This window comes from Hypanus sabinus, chromosome 4 (genome assembly GCF_030144855.1).
Source record: "Hypanus sabinus isolate sHypSab1 chromosome 4, sHypSab1.hap1, whole genome shotgun sequence".
In the NCBI taxonomy this organism is placed as follows: domain Eukaryota; kingdom Metazoa; phylum Chordata; class Chondrichthyes; order Myliobatiformes; family Dasyatidae; genus Hypanus; species Hypanus sabinus.
Window position 1 is genome coordinate 54,951,167 of NC_082709.1, and position 8,948 is coordinate 54,960,114.

The window sequence follows — 8,948 nt, forward strand, 5'->3', positions numbered from 1 at the left end:
ACTTATGTACTGCAATAAAATTTACCTCTGAGTCTCCCTTTAGATAAAGCACAACAAAAATTCTCCATTAAGTGAAATCCAAAAATCTGCAAGCACTGGACATCTGAAATGGTTTCCCCAGTCCTTACAGCAAAACTGGTCAGACTTCCCTGCATCCTGTCCAGTACTATCACATGTTGTGTGGTGACCAGAAACCTACACAGTAATCTAGTGGTTGCGTCAATAATGCTTTGTACAGTTCAGCTTGTACCTGTACCCTTTCTTTTCCTCCTTATATAACTGTCTGCTACCCTTAAAGTTCTGTAGACATTAACCTCCAGATCCCTCTATTCCACTATACTTTTTAGCACCCTACTATTTACTGGGCATTCCTTGCCTTCTGTACTCTCTCTGTCCTTTCTCTCTTGCAATGATACTACCAATTTGCATATCATACCAAGGTTCCTCGCAAAACTCACACCTTTCTTCTGTAAAAGAATGCAGTAAACCTCTTGAGGCTCAGAAAGTGTCTTTTAAAATACAGGCAGCAAGAATGATCACAATATCCAAAAGCATCTAGGGACAGAAAGGGACAGAGAGGGAGAGGGAGAGGGAGGGAGAGAGAGAGAGACTCTTCAGCATACAGAAGTCGCAACACTCATCTTCAGTATATTTTGACAATCCCCCCCAGTCACATATTAGATATTTTTATTTACCCCCTATAAAAACCCTCTTTGTCTTTGTTTCAATTAGTGCTCTAAGGATTTGATATGCGTTGCTAAGTAATTTAGCAGGCAACTCCAAAGGAAATTGAATAGAATCCACATTATAATCCTGTGAAGATTAATCAAAGTGCTGCCAGAGGTTTTGATGTTTCATAAGGAGATGTTACCTTTAGATGTTACTTTTTTAGTTTGTTTTATTACATAATTTTATTAACATCTTCCTTTAAGTGTAAAGATTTACCCACACTTCCAAGGATGAAGGCAGGTAAAGAAGCGTTATTATCATTTCAACGTTTAACAGTGTCTACTTCACCAGGCTTGGTATTCATCTGAGGTGTTCTGCAAAATGGTCACCCAATCTGAACAGTGAATACACCACACTAGATAGTGTATAGTTGCTTCACCTGGAAGTAATGTTTGGTTCCAAGTTGGGAGAGTTGTAGCTGAAGCAAGCTGTAGCAGACTGTAGGTTTGCAATGGATGTTGTTCGTTAATACCTATTCTAAAATGGAGATGGAGAAGTCAAGTAGGAAGGGAAAAGTCAAAGTTAGATCCTGTGAAAGAGTCAGATGGAACTTAACAGCAAAGGTGATGAAAATTCCAAGTTCTGTACGAGAATAGGAGGCAGAGATGAGCGACTCTGTAGAATTCATTGCTACAGATGGTTCTGGGGGCCAAGTCATTGGATATATTTAAAGTGGAGGTTGATAGGTTTTCAAGTAGTAAGGGTGTCAAAGGTTACAGGGAGAAGTCAGATGTGATGGGATGGCATAACAGACTCAATGGGTTGAATGGCCTAACTCTGCTCCTATGTCTTATGATCTTCTGGTCTAGTCTCTGGACATCAGCAGGGATAGTCCACTATTATCAGCACTCATATCTTATCTACAGGAGACTAATTACCACATCAACAGGTTAATGCAAGATCATGTAGTAGATTCCTACACAGCCCTTTTATCTCTGCACCTTGAGTTTGAAATCAAGCCCACCTGTTATATAAGCACGTTTATTAATATTTGAAATGGGAAGGTTATCCAAATTAATGCTAAAACCCTGATTTATTTGTCCCATGCATAAAAATGCAAGGCCTCCTTGGCATGTGGTTCCTGATAATCAAAGGAGACTCAACAGTGGAGGTTTTAGGATCTGTGAACCAGTCCTTAACATTCACTCTTCCATCAGTTTTCACTCACTGTAAAAACACCCACTGTCATCTTCCCTTACACAAATCCAGAGAACCATTGTGTCAACCCTAAACCCTGTTCCGAACTAGTGTTGTCAACATCAAATGTTAATTATCTTTACATAACCATTACTTCTTGGATAATTCTAATATCTATTCTAATATGAAGTCTGGGCGATGTTTTTAATCTTAACATTTCATGATAAGTTTCTGTCAAATATCTGCCTTTATCAATTTGATATCTAACTTGAAAGTTCCTAAAACATTTGATCTTAGAGTCATAGTCATAAAGTTACATAGCGTGGAAACAGGCCCTAATGCCCAACTCATCAATGCTGACCAAGTGGCCTATGTGAACAGTCCCATCTGCTCATAAGACCATAAAACATAGGAGGAGAATTAGGCCATTCAGCCCATCAAGTCTGCTCCGCTACTCCATCATGACTGATCCCGAATCCCACTCAACCCCATACACCTGCCTTCTCACCATATCCTCTGAGGCCCTGACCAATCTGATCTTCAAATGGAAGGTCAGATTATTATTTAAATAGTAAAAGATTGCAGTATGCTTCTGTGCAGAAGGACTTGGGAGTGCTTTTGCATGAATCACAAAAAGTTGGTTTGTTTGTGCAGCAGGCTATCAAGAAGGTAAATGGAATGTTGGCCTTCGTTGCTAGAGGGATTGAATTTAAGAGCGGGGGGTTATGTTGCAACTGTATAGGGTACTGGTGAGGCCGCATCTGGAGTACTGCGTGCAGTTCTGGTCTCCTTACTTGAGTAAGGATACACTGGTTTTGGAGGTGGTGCAGAGGAGGTTCACCAGGTTGATTCCAGAGATGAGGCGGTTAGACTGTGAGTCGCTTGGGACTGTACTGACTAGAATTCAGAAGGACGAGAGGAGATCTTATAGAAACATATAAAATTATTAAAGGGGTAGATAAGAGAGAGGCAAGGATGTTGTTTCCACCGGTAGGTGAGACTAGAACTAGGGGACATAGCCTCAGGATTCGAGGGAATAAATTTAGGACTGAGATGAGGAGGAAACTCTTTTCCCAAAGAGTGGTGAATCTGTGGAATTCTCTGCCCAATGAAGCAGTGGAAGCTACCTCAGTAAATATATTTAAGACAAGGTTGGATAGATTTTTGTATAGTAGGAGAATTAAGGGTTATGGGGAAAAGGTAGGTAGATGAAGATGAGTCCATGGTCAGATAAACCATCATCTTATTGAATGGTGGAGCAGGCTCAAAAGGCCAAATGGCCTATTCCTGCTCCTATTTCTTATGTTCTTATGAAACTATCAACTTCTACCTTAAATATACCCATAGACTTGGCTTCCAGCACAGTCTGTGGCAGAGCATTCCACAGATTCACTACCCTCTGGCTTAAAAACTTCCTCCTTACCTCCCTTCCAAAAGGTTACCCCTCAATTGTGAGGCTGTACCCTCTAGTTCTAAATACCCCCACCATAATAAACATCCTCTTCACATTCATCCTATCTAGTCTTTTCAACATTCGGTAGGTTTCAATGAGATTCCCCCCCCCCCCGCCCCATTCTTCTAAATTCCAGTGAGTACAGGCCCAAAGCTGTCAAATGCTCCTCATATGTTAACCCCTTCATTCCAGGAATCATCCTTGTGAGCCTCCTCTGAGCTCTCTCCAATGACAGCACATCCTTTTTGAGATATGGGGTCCAAAACTGTTGGTAATACTCCAAGAACTGCCTGACTAGTGTCTTATAAAGGCTCAGCATTATCTCTTTGCTTTTATATTCTATTCCCCTTGAAATAAATGTCAACATTGCATTTGCCTTCTTTACCACAGACTCAACCTGTAAATTAACCTTCTGGGAGTCTTGCACGAGGACTCCTCAGTCCCTCTGCACTTCCAATGTTTGAACCTTCTCCACATTTAGATTAATAGTCCTTTTACTAAAATGCATTATCATACACTTCCCAACACTGTATTCTATCTGCCACTTTTTTGCCCATTCTTCCCATCTGTATAAGACCCACTGCAATTGCATTGCTTCCTCAGCACTACCTACCCTTCACCTATGTTTGTATCATCTGCAAACTTCGCCACAAAGCCACCAGTTCTACTATCCAAATTACTGACAAACAATGTGAAAAGCAGTGGTCCCAATACCAACCACTGAGGAATACCACTAGTCATTGGCAGCCAACCACAAAAGGCCCCCTTTATTCCCACTCGCTGCCTCCTGCCTGTCAGCCATTCCACTATCTATGCCAGTATCTTTTCTGTAACTCCATAGGATTTTATCTTGTTAAGCACCGTCATGTGTGGCACCTTATCAACTGCCCTCTGAAAATCTAAATAAATGACATCCACTGCCTCTTCTTTTTCCACCCTGCTTGTTACTTCCTCATGTTTGTGTCATATCCCTCCAAACTCTCCCTACCCATTCTATCCAAATGCTTTCTATGTATTGTTATTGTACCTGTCCCTGCTGTTTCTTCTGGTAGCCTTTTCAAATACCCACCACCCGCTGAGTGAAAATTTTGCCTCTCAGATTCCCTTTAGATCTTAAACTTGTCTTAAACCTGTGCCCTCCAGTTTTAGATTTCTTCATCCCAGGAAAATCATTGTGACTGTTCATCTACTCAATGCCCATCATGATTTGATGAACCTCTATGATACCCTTCAGCCTCATTTGCTCCAGAGAAAACAGTCCCAACCTATCCAGTGTCTTCTTATAACGGAGGCCAGCAACATATTTTCTGTACTCTCTAGCTAATTCATCTCCTCCCTTTTGCTGGGTGACCAGAACTGAACACATTACTTCAAATGTAGTCTAACCAGCTGTAATGTGACATCCCAAATTTCATAATCAGTGGCCTGATCAATGAAGGCAAGAATGCCAAGCACCTTTGTCAGCACTTTCAAGAAACTCCTTTATGTACATGTACCCTTGTGGTGAACTACATATACCTGTCTGGACACGCCCCCTGCTGACTGCTCCTGTGGGTCCTCCCACAGACCCCTGTATAAAGGTGATTGGAGGCACTGCTCCTCCCTCAGTCTCCAGGATGTTGTGTGATGGTCTCTTGCTGCTGATATTTCTTTCTTTCACCTAATAAAAGCCTATCTCTTGCCTCATGTCTTCGAGAGTTATTGATGGTGCATCAACCCTAGCTCTGTCAGCTCTATAGCACTCGCTCAGACGCTTTCGTTCATTGTGTATGTCTTGCCTTGGTTTATCTCTCCGAAATGCATCAGCTTGCATTTGTCTGAGTTAAATTCCATCTGCCATTCCTTTTCCCTTCTTTTCAGTTAATCTAGATCCTGCTGTAGGTTTGGACCACTTTCTTCACTATCCACCACCTCCCAAATTTGGTATCTCCAACAAACTTACTAATCTTGATTTTGCTATGCCATTTCAGTTCTCTCAATCTATCATTTTTTCGTTAGTTGTTGCATTATCACTTGCTTTTGGTTTCTCTCAACATTTGCAAAAATTTAATTTTGCTCTATTTCCAAGTTTCTTTCTTGCTCTTTCATCAACCACCCCACTCTCTACTCTTTCTCAACAGCTTAAAACCTGTTCATCTCTAATAAAAGGTCACAGATGGCACCAAAGAAATTGACTCAGCTGATTGTTTGCAAATGTCAAGATCTTTGTTGATAACCATTGGGAATGAAGACCTGTTTCATATGCATTGTAAATCTGATCTGGTTGTATCCCTTCTTTATCAGAAGAATTCTGTGAACTTTTATTGGGAACTTCAGAACAGACTTGTCTGTATTTGACTCCCTTTGAATGCCGATCTTGCAGATTACGTATTTTGTTTTTAAAGGGAGCAATCCAGAGGAAGACTGAAACTTTCCTCAATTCCCATAGTGTCAAATGAACTATGGCCTGTTTAGCACAATGGTTCTCAACACCGTTGTATCATTATCCCATTCAAACATTGCTTTGTCCTAAGCCTCTAACCTATCTCCTTTGTTGCTTTTTGTTGGAAACACCACTTGAAAGAGGAGATGATTTCATACAAAATCAGAGCAGCCTTATTTTTCTCATCGGTTCACGTGCTAGCATATTCTGCTGAGATCTGACTCACTCATTAGCCAGGATTGCAGTCTGTAACATTAGAGGTCAAGAACGTTGGGAGGTTTTCAGCCAGAGCCAGAGTTTGGATTTCTTGTATATTTCCCATTCTCTTTAAACTGAGTTCACAGGAGAATTTATTATTCTGCAGTGTGACATGTTAAAATAAGCAAACTAAAATTGTATTGGGATATTAATATGATTAACATTGAACAGTCCAGGTAATCTGCTAGTTGAGCAGCAACAAAGTCCCTAGGGTGTTGGATTATTAGAGTTTTACTGTTTATGGAAGATCAGAGTGTGCAAGCTAGCCATCGAGATTCCTACTGAGTGACTGGACTTCAAAAGGCACCTCATTGGCTACAAAGAGCCATATTATGAAGTGCAAATCCATACAACTGCATACTTGTAAAGACCAAGACATTGTGATGAACATCCTTCACAGTCTGGTCATCAAGGCCAGCTTCCTTGTGGTTTTAATCTGATGCAGTTTGCTACAGTTCTCACCATTCATAATCTATCAACTTCCCTTTGCAGAATTTTGCACTGTATATACATCACAGTCTAAGTTTCTCATGTAAGGCAGGTATGTCTGAATGCTATATAAGTGTTAAGGATGTTAATTTACTTCTGAACAATGTCAAAGTGCACAATCCAATTTATATCCAAAACCCCTTGTCCTATCCTCTATTAAGTTTACTTACAGTACTTATACCATAGGGTTGTCTACAATAGGTCTGAGACAAATTTCATATATTTGAATCTAAAGAAAGAACTTTGTACTGAGCCATCAACATATCTACAGATGCATTAAGTAAGATCAAATAATTACAATATTCATCCAGTCCCATTCCGTATCACTCTTCCTTCTGTGGTGGTTTTTAGAAGTACTTTAGTTTAATGGACAGCATGGTTATCATAATGCTATGCAGCACCAGCTGGGAGATTGGGGTTCAATTTTAATCACTGTCTCCAAGGAGTTTATATGTTCTCCCCAATGTCCCATGTGTTTCCTCCAAGTGCTCTGGTTTCCTCCCATATTCCAAAGACGTAGGGGTTAGAGTTGTAAGTAGGGGGCATGCTATGTGCCACTGGAAGTGACACATGCAGACTGCTCCCAGCACGTCTCAGATTCTGTTGGTAATTAACCATAAGATGTAGGCACATACTCTGTCATTCAATGTTGGCTAATTTATTATCCCTCTCAACCCCATTCTCTTGCCTTCTTCGTGTAACCTTTGACACCTTTACAAATCAAGAACCTATCAGCCTCCATTTTAAATAAGCCCAATGACTAGGCCTCCACAGCCACCTGTGGCAGTGAATTCCTCAGATTCACCACCCTTTGACTAAAGAAATTCCTCCTCATCCCTGTTGTAAAAGGACACCATTTTATTCTGAGGCTGTGCCCCCTGGTCCAACACATTTCACTGGATGTTTTGATGTACTGTACATGTGAAAAATAGAGCTAATTTTTAAAATCTTGATAACTTAGCAACACCGACTGCACTTGCAATAATTTTGCTTCAGATATTTGAGGTGGGTATTTCCTTTTTAGTTTGAATCAAATGTCAGTATGTTTAGCTATTCAGTGACAAAGGAATTATCCCTATGGTCATGCCTCAAGTTCAAGTTTATTGTCATTTAACCATATACACGTATACTGCCAAATGAAACAACATTCCTCTGGATCAAGGTACACAATACACAATGCATAAAATAATATTACCATAAATAAATTAACAAATAATAAACATATTCCTGAATGTTGACATTTAGCATGAAGTGCATTTGTATGTCCTTCATAAGTGATGAGAGCAGGTGGTTAACAGGGAGTTTAGAAGTCTCAGCCTGGGGGAAGAAACTGCTTTTAACCTTGAGGCAATGGTGATGGAGGCTTGGCCATAATTATGTTGTAATTTGTGACAGTCTGATTTGTGCATAGTAGCTGTCATGCTTCCTACATTGGATCAGTGACTTCAGTCCAAACATACAGTATTGCATTGGCTGAGAAGCACTTCAAGATGTCCTAAGGTTCTAACTGTCCTTCAGTACTCGTCATTCATTCCCCCCCCCCCCCCCGGCCTGGTAATTGTACCCAGATGTAGGGTAACCCAATTATATATATTTAGAATCTCATCACTGTGATCACTGTGGTAATTGCCCTTTAGTGAGGCAAGGACAACCCCCCCCCCCACCCGATTATAACTTCTGGAAAACACGATCTTGTCTAAAATCAGCTGTAATTTGAATTGTAGTTGCAAGGCAAAGTTAACTGTCCAAAATGTTCATTATAAGTGGTGCCTAAGTAATTGACTCCATATGGCAACAGCTCATATTTTGTGTAGCATTACAAAAGGAATAAGGAGCTTCAGGTTTGGTGGCATTCTTGAAAGTTACAATTAAATTTGCTCTCATTGCCCCTTAGACATGTATGTCACATGGACTGAATTTAAAACCTTTGTCATTATTTATAGACCCATCCATTACTGGTCTCGCCATATCTCGGCTCTCCCTCCGCTCCTCTCACTGGAGCTCCATCTCTAACCATGCCCACCCCTCTTCCACCAAATTCTAAAAAGAAAGCTTTGGTAGAGGACTGCTTGACTTTTCTGCAAAGGGCCTCTGGACTCCCCCTGACATTAAAGTGCAGCATTAGAACTTGTTTGAAAGTAACTGCAATCAAAATATGACTTGACATCTCTCAATCTTCTTGTGCCAAAAGTAGTATTCAACATTTATGAGTGCTCAATGTATATAAACCTGGGAATGGGGCAGAGGGGAAGCTTCTGGCAATTGTATTGGGAGGAACAATTGATGGAGGAGAGAGTGAGGAGTTTGACATTTGCTGTCCTTAAAACAAAATTACTGTTTAGATGGGGCAAGAGGATATAAAGGTCTGCCCTTGGTGCTAATGATACTTGAAGATGAAATTATTCTAAATTTTATTATGAATGATGAGGACTAATCACTGGTGTATGATACACTACAGTA